The sequence below is a fragment of the Coenobita brevimanus genome, chromosome 72, assembly GCF_032717465.1.
Source record: "Coenobita brevimanus isolate Jiangsu-jjx chromosome 72, ASM3271746v2, whole genome shotgun sequence".
In the NCBI taxonomy this organism is placed as follows: Eukaryota; Metazoa; Arthropoda; class Malacostraca; order Decapoda; family Coenobitidae; genus Coenobita; species Coenobita brevimanus.
The window spans coordinates 16,574,690-16,594,765 of record NC_137025.1 but is presented as its reverse complement, the minus strand read 5'-3'; the positions used below and the strand labels follow the sequence as shown (position 1 = coordinate 16,594,765).

At 43.0% G+C, this 20,076-nt stretch overlaps 1 protein-coding gene across 6 annotated transcripts in view; it reads right to left on the bottom strand.

Annotated features, from left to right (window-relative positions):
- Positions 1-20,076, bottom strand: part of Pkn (serine/threonine-protein kinase N) — a 724,111-nt gene that overhangs the window by 341,991 nt on the left and 362,044 nt on the right. The gene's annotated exons all lie outside the window — the stretch shown is intronic.

Sequence of the window (20,076 nt, the reverse complement as noted above, 5' to 3'; positions counted from 1 at the left end):
GCAGCCTGGGGGCTGGAGTAGGCCAGGTTGTGGCCTCTTGGGCCCAGGTGCGGCAGTTATTGCAGGAGCACTGCGGATTTCTCGGAGGACCAAAGTGGATGCCTCGACGCCTGGGGTAGGACAGGGTCATCTGGCCAAATAGTTGAGGTCGCACATACCGACGTTGCTCTGGCACACAGGCAGTCCTTGCTTCTAGCCTGGCCTCCAGCAGGCGTGAGGCTGGGCCTGGCACAGTCTGGCTGAAGGGAAACCTAGGCAGCTGCCGAAACAAACCAACTTGAATCTGACGGCCATTCTCCATTCTTGGTGCTTCCTCTGTGCTCTGCCAGCGTCGTCGAGGCAGGGGTGATGTTATCTCTTGTGGTGGTTGGGTGGCTGGAGTGGAAGTGTGGGCAGGGGTGGAGGCAGAGGTGGAAGCAGGGAGAGAAGAAGGAGTGGCCTGCGTTGTTCCCGAGAGGCGCCGCCGCACTGTAGAAACAACATCCTGCCACTCCACTGAGCCTGAGCGAGATGACTCTTCCCGCTCCAGTAACTGTTCCAGGGCTCTACTGGCCCGGCCTCCACCTTCACCACCTGACCCACACATTTGATCATCAATACTAGTGCCTCGAGATTCAGACCTTCTTACAATGTCTACTTTCTTCTCACCATCACTTGCACTCCCATTCCTTCCCGAGTCACTCCTTCCTAGCCTCCATGATTCATTTCTCTCTACTTTGGCACTGTCACTGTACACTCTCCATGAGCCACTTCTTCCCACTCTCCCAGAATCTCTCTTCTCCACCCTCCCTGAGTCTTTTGTTTCTCCATTCCCTGAGTTCTTTCTGTCCGAGTCTCTTTTCTCAATCCCCCCAGAGTCTTTTCTCTCTCGTCTCCACAAGTCATGTCTTTCTAATCTCCAAGATTCACTTTTTTCAGCTCTCCCAGAATCTCTTCTCTTCAGTCTAGGTGAGCCTGTCCTTTCCAACCCATTTGAGCTGGTCCCCTCCTGCCTACTTGGTCCAGCCTTGTGTAGGGGTGTGGGTGAGTGTGTGGTGGTGGGTGAGTGCGTGGAGGTGGGTGCAGCATGAAGGGCACGGTAGTACTGGCTCTTGTCCTGGAACCTGAAGGAGTCCCTCTTCTCCAGTGGTCGTGACCCACGTCGACCTGTTGTGGGGCTTTCAAGTTGACCCGACACATCCTGTCTCACCAGTCCTGTCAAGGATTCTCCCCGCCGAACAACAATAGGGGATTTTTGCCTTCCATTTGTGCCAGGGAAGGATTTCCTTCTCTCCATCATCCAAAAGGAGTCTTTGCTATCTATACTGCCATATGAGTCTGTTCTCTCTAATGATTTACCAGACTCTGCATAACCCAAGGACTCAGAGTCCCTCTGTGTTCGAGTGGAGGCTCTACTCTCCTGTTCCTTGTACTGCTGCATCCATTCCAGCAAGCGGTTGGACTCCTTCTCCACCAGCCTAAATGACTCTTTTGGCAGTGTCAATGAATATGGTTCATCTTGTCCACTAGACTCCTGGGACCCTTGCTTTTCTAGAGACTTGGATATCACTTTTAGGTCTTCTTGTGAGAACCCTTTAAATGCAGGAACTTGGGCTAAACTGGTCACACCTGTGGCAGAGGTAATGGGAACTTGGCGTTGCTGCTGCTGTTGCTGCTGAAGTGCTCGACGTTTCAGGGCTTCACGGTACCGATCCTCCTGGCCCTTCTGAATGTAACGCTGTCGTTCCAGCTGTGGAGACCTCCACATTCTAGGTGCGTCCTGCTGACTAGGACCAGATCTGTCCTGAGAGTCATCCCCTAGTGAGGCCAAGGAGAGATCAGAGGTAGGACGAGGTGATGGTAAGTCAACATCACTGGTGAGACGTGGAGTAGATGTCTCAAACTCACTGCCACGCCAAGATAGTGCCGATTCCGGTAGTTCAGCCTCACCCCATGGGTCAACCTCGACAGGACTGCTGAGATATGACAGATTGGAGTGTGGCCGAGACCTGCTATCCTCTGCCACTACAGCCTTTGGTACTGCCAGTGAAGTAGGACGCTGGGGTGGTGCTGGCATGGGTATTGGTGAGTGGTGTTTTGGAGCTGGAGTCATGCTGCGGCTACGTGGTGCAGCAGGAGTGGTGTCGGGTGTGGGGGGCCGAGGGGAGGAGCACAGTGGTTGATCATCATCTGTGATGAAGGTAGTCCTGGGGGCAGACTGTGGCTCTGGTTGTGGCTGATGTGAGTAAACAAAGCTGGAGGCACGATCAGGGAGTGTGCGACCAAGGCTGACCTCAGTCTTCTTACGCTGTTTGGAGCCTAACGCTACAACTGCATGAGGTCGCCGCCATCCTCCATCCTCTGTCACTTCACATGGAGATGATGCTGGTGTGGACTCTGTGTCTGATGAGGAGCTACAGTACACATCAATGTGGATGGTACGTGGCCGTTGCCGCTGCTGCTTCCGAGCACGCCGATCCTCTGGCTCTCTCACCCCACCACGCTCCTCCTGTGAACCACCACACTACACCAACTGCCCTGCCCTGCCCTGCCCTATATCTGTCATGTCCAAGGTCATGATTAACAGTGTTACGATTACATCAGTTATACTTTAAAAACAATTTTTTTAAAGAAGGATAAAAAATGCGAGGGTGCTGAAACTTCCTATAGCTTTTGTTCTTCAGCAAAGCCAAATCTCAGTTGTCTGATCTTAAGTCTGCTTGCAAATCTACATCCTGTCCTTGCCCTGCTACCCTATACAGCTGCTCCTCTACTTGCATACTTAAATGGCTCTGAGAACTGGTAACATGAATAGTCCATAAGTCAAAATTCAATAAAAACTGAGGCCAAGCATGTACAAATAATTTGCAAACACAGGTAGAGTTGAAATACCACTGTTGTACTGACTGCTTCCCGTAAATTTAAACATAAATTTCACTATAATTATGTTTTAGTTAGATATGCGCTGCACATAATATTCTATTGAAGCTACTGACAAAACAGCTCACAGAATACTTTTTGAAATAAACCATGAAGGTTCATCAGCAGAAGAGCAGCTGTACAGCCCTGCCCTGTTCTGGTGAGGCATGTTCTTCTCTCCTAAAGACATATTTCATCTACGGAGTATGTGGCATTATGCAATGTTCCCTCTGTAATGTTAACAAATCACGTAGATTGTAGCCAAACCAAGCTTACCCTGCATCACCCTACCTGGCTGTCATGTAAACCTCTCAACTGTAATGTATGTACAGTACTACTTTACCCTACACTGCTTTAATAAATTTTTTTTTTTTTTTTTTTTTTTTTAATGCGAGCAAGAAGGAACCAAAGGCCATGAGCCCGCAGTAACAGTTCCCTCCAAGAGAAAAACAAAATACAATATAGAGCCAAATTCAAGATCCGATCATTTTGAGATGCCTGGACACACTGCGTTTGAAAGACTGGAGATCATAGGCAGCAGGAAATACAGACATAGGGAGACAGTTCCAGAGCTGACCTGTTGCATAAATGAAAGACTGGGAGTAACGGTTAACTCTTGCATTAGAGAGTTGGACAGAAAAAGGATGAGAGTTTGCTGCCAGACGGGTGCTACGCGCCCGTCGTAGAGGTGGAGGAATGCAAGTAGACAGTTCAGAGGAGCAGTGACCATTAAAGTAGCGATAGAAAAGAGATAAAGATGCAACAGCGCGGCGAAGAGACAGAGATTGAAGGGAGTCAGTAAGAGGAGGAGAGTTAATGAGACGAAAAGCCTTTGACTCCACCCTATTGAGAAGAGCTGTATGTGGGGAGCCACCCCACACATGAGAGTTGTACTCCACACAGGGGCGGATAAAACCCCTGTATAGAGTCAACAATTGCGCAGGGGTAAAGAAAGAGCGGAGTCGGCTTAGCACACCTAATCTCTTGGAAGCAGATTTTACAAGAGATGTAATATGATCTTTCCAAGATAAGTCCCGAGTAAATGAAATTAAGTCCTCCCAATAAACCGCCATTTCTGACATTCTATTGTTAACTCATTCACTCTTAAAACGTCACTTCTATTTTCTTGTTACCTTCACTCAATTTTTAACTGCCCATGCGAGGTTTTCCCACTCCAGGGGTCTGATAGCTTTCACAGCTAAAGATCTTCTCTAGAGTGAATAAATGAGTCTGGTGGTGGATTAATTACAATAAGAAATACATGATCAGGTAGAATGGGTTAACTCCAGAGTAAATTAAAGAATATCTGCCTGCTAAAAGATTTATTTCTACCTATAAAACTGATCTGCCAGTTTGCCCCAATTAAAAATATCAAGTGTTGGGAAAAGTGGAGATATTTTGAGGTATATCCCACATTTATAATAAGGACTCCCTGTACTCTGCTCCAAACTTATTATACTCTGCTCTAATCTTTTTGTACTCTGCTCTACAGTACACTGCTCCTCCTTGCTCTCAAACAATGACCTAATTCCTGAGTAGGGGCTGGAAGTAAGGTGGCTCCAAGGTCAGCATGTTGGGGTCACTGTCCTTCATACCAAATACCCCCTCCATCACAATGTGTTAGAGGTGAAACTGGGATATGGGGGGGTGGGGTGGACAGATGGGGTAGAGTATGAGTCAGAGAGTAAGCTTAGATGAATCAAATGGTGATGGAGGGTGAGTCACTGGATACGGGTAAGAAGGGGAGGGGGAGAGTATGTACAGGGAAGGAGAGAGCATGTAGGAAGAGTAGGGTAGAATGTAGGTGGAACAGAGTATAAGCAAAGTATACGACGAACAGAGAAGAGAAGAGCAGAATAGAGTAGAAGAGAAGGGGAGGGAGGGGAGGGGAGGGGAAGGGAAGGGGAAGAAGAGAAAGAGGGAAGAGAAAGGAGATAAGGGCTGAGCTGAGAGGAGGAGGAGAAAGGAAAGGATAAAGAAAAGGGAAGGGAGGGGGGGGGCTAGGAGTGAGAAAGGTGAGGCCTACCTTCTACCCCACAATCCCACCTGCGTAATCAATGAACTGTAACACCAAATGGAGGGGGAGTGGGGAGTAAAAAAAGGAAGGGAGGGGGAAGTGATTACAGTAACCAATGGATGAATGGATGGAGTGAGAGACAGGAGAGGAAACAGAAAGGGAGAGAGAGGTGGGAAAGAATAGGTGAGGGGAGAGAAGGGAGGGTATGCAAATGAATGGGTAAAATGACGACCGAAAGAGTGGATGGATGGATAAAGAATGGATGGGCAGAGAAACAAAAATGAAATGGAGTGATGGAATTACAGAGAGGTAGGCAGATTCCAAGGAAAAGAGACATACATGATTTTAAACGATCCAAAAAGCTTTAACATGACACACGACTGTTCCCAAACTAGTTTATTTATTTACAGTCATTTTCTGATGCCCAAATTAATGAGGATAAAAAAAAAAAATCCATGGTTTCCTGTACCTTCTCAGTAACAATTCCTTCCACAACAGACACCTTCCCATACACCCCAACCTTGAGCCACCATACCGTGTGTGTGTGTGTGTGTGTGTGTGTGTGTGTGTGTGTGTGTGTGTGTGTGTGTGTGTGTGTGTGTGTGTGTGTGTGTGTGTGTGTGTGTGTGTGTGTGTGTGTGTGTGTGTGTGTGTGTGTGTGTGTGTGTGTGTGTGTGTGTGTGTGTGTGTGTGTGTGTGTGTGTGTGTGTGTGTGTGTGTGTGTGTGTGTGTGTGTGTGTGTGTGTGTGTGTGTGTGTGTGTGTGTGTGTGTGTGTGTGTGTGTGTGTGTGTGTGTGTGTGTGTGTGTGTGTGTGTGTGTGTGTGTGTGTGTGTGTGTGTGTGTGTGTGTGTGTGTGTGTGTGTGTGTGTGTGTGTGTGTGTGTGTGTGTGTGTGTGTGTGTGTGTGTGTGTGTGTGTGTGTGTGTGTGTGTGTGTGTGTGTGTGTGTGTGTGTGTGTGTGTGTGTGTGTGTGTGTGTGTGTGTGTGTGTGTGTGTGTGTGTGTGTGTGTGTGTGTGTGTGTGTGTGTGTGTGTGTGTGTGTGTGTGTGTGTGTGTGTGTGTGTGTGTGTGTGTGTGTGTGTGTGTGTGTGTGTGTGTGTGTGTGTGTGTGTGTGTGTGTGTGTGTGTGTGTGTGTGTGTGTGTGTGTGTGTGTGTGTGTGTGTGTGTGTGTGTGTGTGTGTGTGTGTGTGTGTGAACTGTACTTCAACTTTCTCCAATAACTTCACTCTCATACACCTAGTCAAGACAACTGAGGACACACACACACACACACACACACACACAGACCGAGAAATCTAAAACAGGAAGTCAGGACATTAAAATATACAGTACAAACAAAAACACACAACCATAATCAGACACAATGACTGACACCTGACTGACAAACAACAGCATGAATATGTAAATAAGACACACAGAAGCAGACAGAAATTAGAACCTTCAAAAGCTAGCAATAACAACGAAATACAAACAAAAGGAAAAGGACAGACCGGCAAACAAAGAATACTAGAAACTACAGAAATAATGAGATGAACACAATACAAGAGGAAGACTGGGTCAGTGAGAGAGGGGGGGGGGCAGACGAAGGGCATGGTGAAGGACAAAAGCGTAGGTCAGACTATCCAGCATGGCCAGTAATCCCTGTACCCTCTTCCCTATCATGATGTCGTTTGTTTATTTTTATTTTTTATGCATACACCATTTCCTGTTTTGGAAAACTGCTGTTACTATTATGGGATTAGAACCCCCCCCCCCCATCGCTCTCTCAAGAAAATAGTTATTCATCCAAAGTAACTTGTAGAAAGATGAAGAAAAAGAAAGCGAAGAAAGGCGGTAAAGGATGGGGAAAGTAAGGATGACATAAGGGAAATGATATAAGAAGGGAAGGAGGAGAAGAGGAAAGAAAGAGGAGGAAAGATGATGAGAAGGGGAGAGAGAAAATTAGACAGGGGGAAGAGGGAGAAAATGAGAGAGGGAGAAGAGAGAGAGAAAATGAGAGATGGAGAAGAGAGAGAGAAAATGAGAGACGGAGAAGAAAGAAACTGGGAGAATTCCGTGCATCAGAATCGTTAAAACCGGTTTACTGATCTATCTAAGAAGCAATTTATTTTTTCTGTACCGTAACTGTACCTCTACATATTCTCTTGATCTTACGAGATGCACAGAACCACCTACCGCAAATAAAATCTGGTCTTTTACATTACGTTTAACACCTTTAGTCCGGGGGCTTATTTTTCTGTAATTCTAGCTAACGAACAGATGATCTGACTCTTCCTTACGATGATGTTTTGGTTATTTCCTGAATCGTGACAATTAAACTTACCGTAAATCTGACTGTTCGAACTGGAGAGACTAAATACAGCCTTCATTAACCTCTCCAACACAAGAGGCCTTTCCTAAGCTGAATAAAATCATGGGAGTGAAGGAGTTAACACAGCTTAGGGAAGATCGCTCGTGATGGCGGGGTTTGAGGGCTGTATCTAACCATCCCGTTTCGAAAGTCTCTCCCAAACAACATGATCGTCCGGAGATGAGATTGAAGTTAAAAAGGCGTCAATTGACTGATGGAGTTTACATACGTCACAGGCTTTAGGGGGTTAAAGTGTACCTCGACGCCTGTAGCTGAGTGTCGGGGTGTGAATTATTTATATACCATGATTTTACCTTTAGTGTGTGTAATCTCTAAACGTTTGACCAGAATCACAAAATAACATAATTGTCCCCCCCCCTCTATATATATATCTCTCTCTCTCTTTCCTCGTCCTTCTCAATAAACAAATAAAAGACGGGGAATTACTTGTAGATGTTAATAAGTCTAACACAGACATAATCGCAAGTCTGTTTTTTGGCTGCGAGAACTGAAGTGATAAGTTTGTCAATACGTTAGACATTAAGTTACCTGTTCTGACGGAACTAAGTAGCAGGTTTCTTGGTTCCTGAGTTACAACGGGGAATTAATGATAAGTTGTTTGTCTGGCTCTATTCACAGGTGGCTGAGTTTAACAATCCAGAGGCAGTTCCGGGGAAGCTGCTCGTATAACAAAAACAACAACAACAACAAAATCTTCCCACTCTTACACCGGGGACTTCCCTTTTTCTTATGCCCATATCCTCACCACCACCACCCTTTTTTTCTCCATCATCGTCTAACCACCTCCTCCTATTCTTGTCTTTATTTCTCTTCTCCTCCTCACCCCTCTTTTCCCCCTCCTCCTCCTCCTCTCATTTCTCTTCTCCTCACCCCTCTTTCTATCCCCCTCATCTTACCTCCTCCTCCTACACTTCTCTTCATTTCTCGTCTCCTCCCCTCCTCTCCTAGTCTCTTCTCTTCACCATAACACCAAATAAATCTTCCCACTCATACCCTTTTCTTAAGCATGTCTCCCTCCTCCTCATCTTCTCTACTTACCCCTCCCCTCTCCTTCTGTACTTCTCACTCCTCCTCCTCTTCCTCTTATTTTGTCTTCTCACGCCTCCTGTCTTCTCACTACTCCCCATGCCTTCTCACCTTTCTTCCCCTCTTTTCCTCTCTGTCTGTCTGTCTATCTATGTCGTTTCACATTAAAATTTTCTTCTTCATCCTCCTCATCTCTCTGTCTATACTGTATTCTTATTCCCTTCTCATTATCTCTTCTTCCCATCCCTTCAAGTTCCCTTCCTTTCCCATCTGCTCCATCTCTCGACTGTGCATCCTTCCTCCTCTCCTCCTTTACTTTTGATTGTCTCTTTGCAATTTCATCTCCGCCATATTTACCTTTCCACTTCCGAGGGAGGGAGAGGTAGGGAAGGGGGGATAGGGACTGGGCAACAGAGAGGGAGTGGGTGGTATGGAATGTGAGAGGGAAGGGAAAGGGGATTGGAGGAAGGGAATGGAGGGAGGGGGAAAGGAGGCGGGGAGGGAAAGGTGAAAGGAAGGAGGCAAGGGGGAGAGTGGGAAGTGAAGGGGAAGCAAGGGAATGGGAAGATAAGAAGGGGGGAGAGGCTGGGATGGAAGGATGGACAGGAGAGCGCAGATATGATAGGGAAAGGTAGGAATAGAAGGAGATGGGTAGATATAGGGGGGGGAAGGGTAGGGAAGGGAGAGATGGAAGGGCGGGGACAGAGAAAAGCAGGCCTAGGTATACGGGAGGAAAGGGGAAGGGATAGAAGGGGGGTTTATGGAAGGAGGGAGGCAGGGATGGAAGGGGTAAAGGAATGTGTAGGAAAGTTGAGGGGAATTACTGAGTCTCTCTCTCTCTCTCTCACACACACACACACACGTGGCCACCTTCGCAACACCACTTCTCACGCTAGCATCCCCCCTCATCTCTCTTTTCCCACCCAGGGTTCCCCGATGTCTTGATATTTCGTAAACTTTCGGGGATGCTCACTTTCTTTTCCTACTTTCTAACATATCCAGGTATAGACCAAAGACTAGTTACTAGGAAGACAGTTCCCTGATACCCGGCAGTTCCCCCACGCAACAAGAAATGATGCCATGCCCCTTACAGGTCATCGCTTGGGTACAATTTCCAATTTGACCACCAGCATTGTACCCATATGTAGTGGCATTTCTGGGTGGGTGGGTGATGAGATCTGTCGGTTGATATTCGAATATGTATGTGTGTGTGTGTGTGTGTGTGTGTGTGTGTGTGTGTGTGTGTGTGTGTGTGTGTGTGTGTGTGTGTGTGTGTGTGTGTGTGTGTGTGTGTGTGTGTGTGTGTGTATAATCAATTCTGGAAACTACCCTGTCGAAGACCGATGTAGCATTTATAGTCAGTACTCCTTCAACCCCTTCACCTCCCCCCCCCCTCTCTCTTTCCCTCTCTCTCTATATATATATGTGTGAATATATATACTGGGGAGAGACAGAGAGAGAGAGAGACAGAGAGAGAGAGAGAGAGAGAGAGAGAGAGAGAATTACACCACCAAATATACAAATAAAGGTAAGTCACGACAATCTATTATATATATATATATATATATATATATATATATATATATATAAAAAAAAGGGGGGGGGGGACGGGGAGGGGACCTGAACGCAAGTATCATTTTTCCGTGTATCAACCTCTGGGATATAGGTTGTTAGCCAACACTCATGGATCATAAAACACACGCACATAATTATATATATAAAAAATGTACAATGGCATACGAACATGCACAAATACATTCAGACAAACATACATACAGACGCAAACAAATACGAGCGCGAGCACACACACACACACACACACACACACACACACACACACACACACACGCACACACACACGCACACACACACACACACAGTCAAGTGTTCGGGCCAGCCCAAGATATAAAAAATAGCATTCAACACCCCCAGTTTAAGGTTTTACTATTACACACAAATACACAAAAAGATACATGAACGATATAAAAATCGACTCCGTATAAAAGAATCCAAGAACAAATAAGTAAACATATCAGATGCCAGAAGAGTAGAATTATCATATACCAGTATTCTCATCTAACTACTATTACATTAAAATTACCAGTTACTACTACTATCACCAGACCATCTTAAAACACACTCCATAACTTCACGAAGGCAAATTACTTTAAAAATGGAAAAGCCGATATACAAGGCGCTTATAACAAAAAGAAAAAAATGAAAAGTCAAAATAATGACAATGTAAGAAAATCAAAACTGGAAACAGAGGTGAGTGCAAGGAAACCGTTACGCCACTTAACCCCATTTGAATACTTCACGCGGTAACGAAAGCGGACGTGGTAAACAAAGCAATTTATGTCACTTTACATACAACAACAACCCACTGTCCCACAAAGATGCCTAAAACAAACTGTCCTCTCTCTCTCTCTCTCTCTCTCTCTCTCTCTCTCTCTCTCCTTTTTCCTGCAGCCAAACAAGTTAAATCTTCTAGGAGAGAGTGCTCCTTGTGGCGATTACACACGACCTCCAAAAACCTGCTCTATTCAGAAACAATTAATTTCACGCCTACTAACGCCAGGCGGTTTTTTCCGTGTACGAGCCCCTTTTGTAGCGAAAGTACCAAAAAAATAAAAATCCCTTCAATACGATAACTATTTTTGCTTCCGTCAATCGATTTTACTCAACTTAAAGTCTCCTAGTGAAGGGAAATTTTAAGAAAGAGCGTAACACAGCTACAGCCAAAAGTAGAGCGAGTTTTTATAACATTTGTAACGCGTGCTGTAACAAACACAAATCCAAATCCCTGACGCTATACCCTCAAGGCTACAAGAGATATCAAAATAATGACGAGTTCGCTGCTATTTCCGGCCCTTCCTTTAACCTGCGTTGATTTCCTGTGTGTCTCAGTGTCCTTCATGTGTCTTTTATGTCATCCACACCCACCTCTGTGCCTGGAAATGGTTACTCTCTATATGTACGCTGCTTCCCCTATATTTTTTTTGGCTTAATTCTAGTTTAGCTTCGTCTGTATATCACTTTCTTCTTTTAATTTTCCCATCCCCCCCCCCCCCGCTCTCTCTCTCTCTCTCTCTCTTCGCGTACTTTGAAAATGTCGATTATAATTATGTTTCCATTATATTTTTTTTCAAAATTTAGTTTCGTCTATACATCAATGTCCTTTGAGGTAACTGGTAACTATTGTACTTTGATTTCTTAGTCTCTTCTTTGTCCTACACTTCTCTCTCTTTAACCTCTTTCTTTGTCTCCTACACCATGAAACTGTCCATATAAAGCATATTTCACCGAATCTTTGCCCCATTTTACCTTCGTTTATATATCCCTCTCTCTTGCCTACCCACACTGATTTCCCGTGTCTTCTTCGTCCTCTACGCCGGTTTCACTCTCCTCTTTCTTGGTTTACCTTAAAAAAACTGAAACAATAAATAAGCTGCTTCCTCTCTTCTATTTCATTCTGGTTTCGTCTGCAGGGTGAATAAAAAAAAAAAAAAAATTGGGTTTTTCATAAAAACCAAAAACCATGTTTTTTTTTAATAAACGAAAAAAGTTTGGTTTTAATGTTTTTCACTTTTAATCGCGCTGATTGTGCATGTTATATACTGCGTGTGTGTGTGTGTGTGTGTGTGTGTGTGTGTGTGTGTGTGTGTGTGTGTGTGTGTATACCGTAGAGAGAGAGAGAGAGAGAGAGAGAGAGAGAGAGAGAGGTGTACAAGCTTTTGGCATGGATTACTATTTTTTTTTTTTTAATCTTAATTTTTGTGCATATATTTTCTACGGAGACAGATTAATACCGGTATATGATTTTTGGCATTTTCAATAAAGCCTGCGAGGTAAGAACCTGCACCAGTACCACAGCTATATGTAGCTACACTGTATTTATTATGTGCAAATAATGGGCATAAATAGCCTTGTTTTAAAGTGTTGTTTTCCCCCAACTTTGTCTTTTTTTCCATAATTACATTATGAAGTACAGTATTATCAACAGCTACCGGTTAATCTGAAATTAATAGCTCTACATCTTTAATAGAAAGAGATGCTGGATAAAAATGCAATATTTTGCATTACCAGTACCCAGTTTTCATTATGTAATACCGGTATCTATAATAATAAAATGCAATATAGTTATTAGAACATCAGTCATCCCTCTGCTAAAATGTTAACAAAACTTTTCTTTGTCTAACAATTATTGCAGAATTTCATACAATAAAATATTATATAACAACACATATAATTTTACATTACCTTGAAATTTCCTGAATCGTATTACCAATTTCAAAATTAAAAACAAAAATTAACCTCCCTCCTAAAACACTGTAAAAAAAAAAAAAAAAAAAAAAAAAAAAAAAAAAAAAATAGTGTCTGGGATGCTGCTAGTGACCAGTGTTAGGCTTTTTTATTCACTGGAATATTTGGTTGCTTCATCAACACAATTTTCCTTGTTTAATTTCCTGTGTCTCTTTGTCCTCTACGTCTCTCTTTATGTCTATTTTTGGGCCTGGAAATTGTTTATCATCACGCCCCTTGTCTTCTGAGTTATTCAATTACCACCTGCGTATCAATTTCCTCTCTACCTTAATGTCTCGTCATGTCCTTTGGTTCTCACTGTCTGTTTCTTTGCCTGCCTTTATGCACTGGAATAACAGTACTTATAATTAACCTGTTTTTTCTTATTCTTCTTTTGTCTTGTCTGTACATAACACCATCCTATCGGCAACATTTTTTTCCTTCCTGAGTCTCCGTCTGCCTCCATATACTTGAAATTGTCAGTAAATATGCTGTCTCCTTTAGTCTCTGCATTATTATTATTATTATTATTATTATTATTATTATTATAACGTTTTCCCTTTATACTGCACACAGCCCGTTGCTTTTAATTCTCGACATTCATTTTACTTGAAAGTACTGTCACTGTTTGCTCGTCTTTGTCACTCTCGGATCAGTTTCGTCTGCATATCACATTATATTACATGCTTTAATTCTTTACATACTTTAATTCCTTGTGCGTTTTCTGTCCCCAAAGTCTCTCAACTATAATGTTTTGTTTGTTTATTTGTTTACCCTTAAGCTTGGAGAGAGAGAGAGAGAGAGAGAGAGAGAGAATCCGTCTGCTCCTACTACCATTCGACCACTCACTACTGCAGAATACATTAAATAATTTACCTCCTTCGCTACGGTGACCAGCTTATAACTTTATTTTTGCTGTATACAGATGGTTTTCTTTATTTTACGACTGACTTTCCAAATTACGCATTGATAGACAGCTTTCACTAATTATTTCACTAACACGTCTCCCTTGGCAATGCCTATCTATCTATTGCCAGACGCCTTAATCCCGTAAGGGGTGGCCACAAACAAATCGCCTCCATGTCGCCCTGTCCCCTGCCATTTCATTACCCTGCCCAGCACTCCCCCCCCCCTCTCTCATATACCTCTCCACTCCATACCTACACCTCATCCTTGGTCTCCCCCTCCCTCTCTCCCCCTCCACCTCACTCATACACTCTCCTCATAAGCATCTCGCTCTCCATCCTCTCCACATGGCCAAACCACCTCAATGTGTTTCTCCTGACGCTTCCTGTCACATCCACATCCACACGACATCGTAATAATAATAATATGATTATTATTATTATTATTATTATTATCATCATCATCATCATCATTATTATTAATACATACATTATTTATTATTATTATTATTATTATTATTATTATTGTTATTATAATACATACATTATTTATTATTATCATTATTATTATTATTATTATTATTATTAATAAATACATTATTTTATTATTATTATTATTATTATTATTATTATTATTATTATTATTACTACTACTATCATTACTATTATAAGCGTCCAATTCTCGTCGCCGCTGCCAATCATCATTATCATTACCACTATCTTCATCATCACCACTATCATTATTATTTCATAAGTCCAACTTTAGGCACAAACCCAACCCTTTACCTGGGGCCCAGCAGTCCTTCATACTACACACCTACACGTGTTATTTCCACCGCCTGCTTCCTGTATCTCCTCGCTATCAATTCTAGTTCTCGGCAACGAATAAACGAAATACTGACTACGTGGACGGATACGTAATTAGTGTGTTTTCACCTAACGAAATTAGGGCACTCCTACACCTTCAATGCAAAGGTGTGGTTGCATGCATGAGCTTTAGTTATGGGATGGAATATGCCTCCTCGTTTACCAGTCAAATCAGCTCTCCTGTCTGACTACACCTGGCCATCAAAATAGCGGGAAGGGGTTAGGAATATTGGCCAGGTTAGAATCAACGCGCTAAGGTTAATGGTATTTGAGACTTTGCTAATGTTATACTGCTTTTACCCTAACTTGGCCAGGATTTTAATTCTTTTGCAGCATATTTCACATAGCTCAGGGGCACAAAAAACAGTAGTAAAGCACTTAATCCTTTCCATAGCCCTTCTTCGTGACTGGCAATTTATTCCAGTGTTAATCTACTGTTGCAACTCGGCAGTCATGGTGGAGATGGCAATTTTAGGCCAAATCAGAGATTTATAAAAGTATAGTTATGCAATATGACCGGTAGTGGGTCAAGGTACTGAATCCAGCGACAACTTCATTATTATTAATACTCGCTGAGAGGCCGCCTTCCGCTCGATGTCATCACTTCCTATCTTCATAAATGAGTCATAACTCGGGAACCGGTGCCCGATTGGACTGGAGATTGTTGTATTCTTCAAGCTTGAGAAACCTACCTTGCTCTAACAAAAATTTGCGCTACATGCGCCGCTATTACTGTTACGGTAACAAACCAACCAACAGAAATTGGATCATTATAATACAGATTATTATCATTTCCCAGATCGACGATTCTTATTCATCCTAGGGGAGACCTGTTGTAGTTGGGGGACCGGTGAACCAAAGAATAAAATAATCAGGAAACAGAAAGTGTCACCTCACTGAAAGCAATAAGTCTTGTACTGCAGTAAATAACTTGAGCTACCGTACGGCACATCTGGTTAGTGTCACTTCATCTGGTTACTTATTAATCTATATTCATTTATATTTTCACCTCTTCCTGTATTTGTTCGGTGTAACTGTTGGTGCATATGCGTGCTAGGAATACAGGAAGGAACTGATAATGTGGAAGGATGTGTAATCAGTCAGAAGAATTTCAAACATTCCTGGCATTTGATAAGGCGAATAATCTGTTAACTTAAACCAACAGACAGTCCTGTAGCGTTAACTTTATTTCATCCTTGCTAACTCTCCCATATACTCATTTACTCCACTCAGATTTTCAAAATGGTAAGGTTACACATGGCCATTCCTAACCCCTTCACTACAAGAGGCATCCCAAAAGCTGAAAAACAGTCAGGAGGTAACCAGAATAAATTACGAAACACGCCAATGGACAGGGTGTGGTTTTTTCCGGTGCCTACTGCTCTTGTTGTTGTTGTGGCTCTTTGTTTTTGTTGTTGTGGCTCTTGTTTTTGTTGCTGTGGCTCTTGATTTTTGATGTGGCTCTTGTTTTTGATGTTGTGGCTCTTGTTTTTGATGTTGTGGCTCTCGTTTTTGATGTTGTGGCTCTTGCTTTTGTTGTGGCTCTTGTTTTTGTTGTTGTTGATCTTGTCGTTGTTGTTCATTTATACAGTACAATGCGTAGTCTATCAACCCATTCAATCTAATCTATGTTACTTCTCGTACTTTACTTCTGTTATATTTTTTCTTTTTTTTTCTTTTTTTACTCATGAGAAGCCGTGTGCAGTGACGAGGTTAAAAACAATGTCCTCTAACCTTCTCACCACCTGACGTCTCTCCCTCCGTTAAATAAAATATACTCTAACGGCAACATGAAAAAAAGCAGAAAGTACAGCCATCTCACAAAAATCTCTCAGGCAAACCACTGCAGTAAACAGATCGAATTGCAAGGCTATACAGTTTACACCGCGTCCTCAATCTATTCCTGAATATTTTAGTGCGTATAAAAGACTACATTAAACCCTTCACTATCAAAAAAAAAAAAAAAATCGTCGGCAGGTATGAGAGAGAGAGAGAGAGAGAGAGAGGTTGTTGCACTAAAGTTAACCCAATAAAGAAGGTATTCATCTTGTGCAATAAATAGGTCACGTGGCATCACGTTCGGTTATTTCCACACCTTTGTTCATTTCCACTCGTGCCCCTCCGTTCGCTGAAAAAATAAAATTCGTTCGTATCTCTGCAACGAATACAGGAAATAACTGATAATGGGGAAATATGCGTAATTGGTAATAGTATCTAGGACTTCTTCTTACTGTTAATTATGCAATACGAAGAATGTGTTAATCATTTTCAAATCGGCTAAAGTACTTCTTGTGTTTAGCCTGGCGTAAAACTGCCCTCCCAAATTGAATCTGAGCAGTGACAAAAGATTAACACTACAATGATGCTAGTCACGAAGAAGTGCTATGGAAGGGATTTTGAGCCACCGCACTGCTATCCTCTGCCATTAAGCTACGGGCAAGAAACTGGAAAGGACAAAGGACGGTATTCTCGTGCGGTTAGCAGGCTTACAAACACCTCTTCCTTACCGGTTTATTTCTGATTCTGCTGTTACTATATTTTTTGTGTTATTCATGCAATCTGTGACGACATTTAAGATACGTTAAAAAAAAAAAAAAAAGTTTAGGAAGTGGTGATTGGGGCCGCCAAGTTAAAATGAACAAACTATGAATTATTCAGCTTAGGGGATACCTGACGTGAAGGGGTGAATGAAGGCGATATGTAACCCATGCACACTGATACGTTTCTCCCGAATTAAATTACCGTCAGGAAGAACAAATTGATAGAACCAGTCATTGCATTCAAGGGATATGAGGGGGAGAGAGAGAGAGAGAGAGAGAGAGAGAGAGTCATAACACTAAGCAATGACGACCGTGTAATCTCTCTATTAGAACGTCTTTAATAAGCTGAAAATATCTGATGGAGGAAGAGAGAAGGAAAATGTAATACTGTGTTAATGGATAACTCTCTCTCTCTCTCTGGTAATACAACGAAGTACATTAATCCTCTAACTCAGTTTTACAACTATAATGAATTTAAGTACAACCTTGGAAACAGATGGAAATTAAAATGTTTGTACTTTACCAAAATAAATAACACTGTATTATATTACTGAAAAGTCTGATATAATTCTCTCTCTCCCACCCCCCGTCTCTCCCAGAAATTCTCTCTCTCCCATCCCCCGTCTCTCCCAGAAATTCTCTCTCCCATCCCACGTCTCTCTCACAGAAACTCTCTCCCTCCCCCGTCTCTCACAGAAATTCTCTCTCTCCCACCCCCCGCCTCTCACAAATTCTCTCTCCCACCCCCCGCCTCTCTCACAGAAATTCTCTCTCCCTCACCCCCCACCTCTCTCACAGAACTGAGGAGCACGATTAACAGGGAAAGACAAGTGTGTGTGTGTGTGTGTGTGTGTGTGTGTGTGTGTGTGTGTGTGTGTGTGTCCCATCTATGTGTTGACGCAGCAATACTGGTTACGAACGCGAATACATCGAGGCCTCTCACTGTACGTGTTTTGTCGCCTTACACCACCACTGACGGGATGTGAAGATTGCTGAATATACGTATCGCTGTCATGAGATTAAACACGTCATTCAGAGAGAGAGAGAGAGAGAGAGAGAGAGAGAGAATTTTGATACTGCATAAGTCTGTGTGTGTGTGTGTGTGTGTGTGTGTGTGTGTGTGTGTGTGTGTGTGTGTGTGTGTGTGTGTGTGTGTCTGTGTGTGTGTGGCAAAACGTACACAAGAAGCAGAGCACACACTGCTATGTAGGTCAACACAAATCTTTCAACATTTGGAATTCCTTGGTACACTTTCTGAATTACCTTTAACAAGAAGCAAACTAAAGCGGCAACACAAATCACACTAAACAACAGTAATAATAATAATAATAATAATAATAATAATAATAATAATAATAATAATAATAATAATAGCAATAATAACGAACCACCAATAAACTCCTCACCATGCCCTAGGGTGGAAATGGAGGTCAGGATGATGATGACGATGATGAAGATAATAATAATAATAATAATACCCAAAAACACCACCAAAAACTACCTGCAAAACCAATATATAGCAAAATAAATTATGGACGGGAAAAATCAACACTAAAACCATAAAGTGAAAGGTACACTGGAAGGCTACAATTCAAGACATACGTGAATAACAGCGAAAACTGAATGAAAGAGGAAATAAAAAAAATAAAAATGAATAATGGGTGTATTACAAAGGCCAGGCGGGATATTGCAGTGAGCGGTAGGAGGAAACGTAGATTTTCTGTCCTGACGTCAAATGCAGGCAACCTTGGACAAAGAATTCCTACACACACACACACACACACACACACACACACACACACACAAACGAATGAACGCTAACACGCTCTCTCTCTCTCTCTCTCTCTCTCTCTCTCTCTCTCTCTCTCATACACACACACACAAGTAAGTACGTATGCTCTCTCTCTCTCTCTCTCTCTCACACACACACAAGTACGTACGTATGCTCTCTCTCTCTCTCTCTCTCTCTCAAACACACACACACACACACACACACACACACAAGTAAGTACGTATGCTCTCTCTCCCTCTCCCTCTCTCTCTCTTCTTCTGATGATGATGATGATGAAGATGATGATGATGATGCTAAAAGGGATGCAAGTGGAAAACGAGGGAAGATGACAAGAAGAGAGAGGGAAGAGAAAAGTAAAAGGGAGAGAGAGAGAGAGAGAGGGAGAGAGAGAGAGAGAGAGAGAGAGAGAGAGAGAGAGAGAGAGAGAGAGAGGAATGCGGGTGTGAAAAAAAAAAAAATGGATCGGGAACAGAAAACGAGAGGTAGAGGTTACGGGAAGGAGAAGAAAGGGCGGAGGGGATGAAAGGTGACAAGTGGGAAGGGGGAAGGGGGAAGGAGAGGGAAGGAGGAGTTTGGTGTCAGAGAGATGATGGACGACTGACCAGGGGAAAGAAGGGAGGAGGATGGAAGGACAGAAGTAAATGGGTGGAGGAGAGGACGAGGAAGAAAACAGGGAACAAGACGGTTTAGTGTATGTCTATCAACTGAACAAATATCTAGGCATGCGATCAATTCTTTGCCACATCCCATCTCTAATATAAGATCCTTTACTCTGACCGACCCGAGATTCGAACCCTGGCTCTTCCATTTGTGAACCGGGTGTGCTAACTACAATATCTCAAGAGGGGGAGGAGGAGAGATGTTAGAGATGGAAATGACACAGAAAGAAAAGAAAGGGGAAAAGATGAAGGAAATGAGAGAGAGAGAGAGAGAGAGAGAGAGAGAGAGAGAGAGAGAGAGAGAGAGAGAGAGAGAGAAATGACCGTATATGTATGGATTACTAAACATCAACTCGTAAGCTGGTACATAAAAATAAAAAGAGTGGATTTATGAGTGAAAGTGGATAGGCGAGTCACTGTTATGCGAAGGAGGAAGGGGAGGCGAAAAGGGAGGGGGGAGAGACAAGGGGGGAGGTGAGGATGACGAGAGGGGGGGGGTAAAGTGGGGGTCCCGGAGGTGATGGGTCGTGTCAGTGAAGAACATGAGTATTTTTTCTTGAAAGGCAGACAAAGGGTGGGAGTTGAGATGGTGGTGGTGGTGGGGGGGGGGGAGGATGTGCACCGGAAGTACAAGTGGTCATCATGAAACACACACACACACACACACACACACACGCAGAGAAAGGCACACAAAGAAA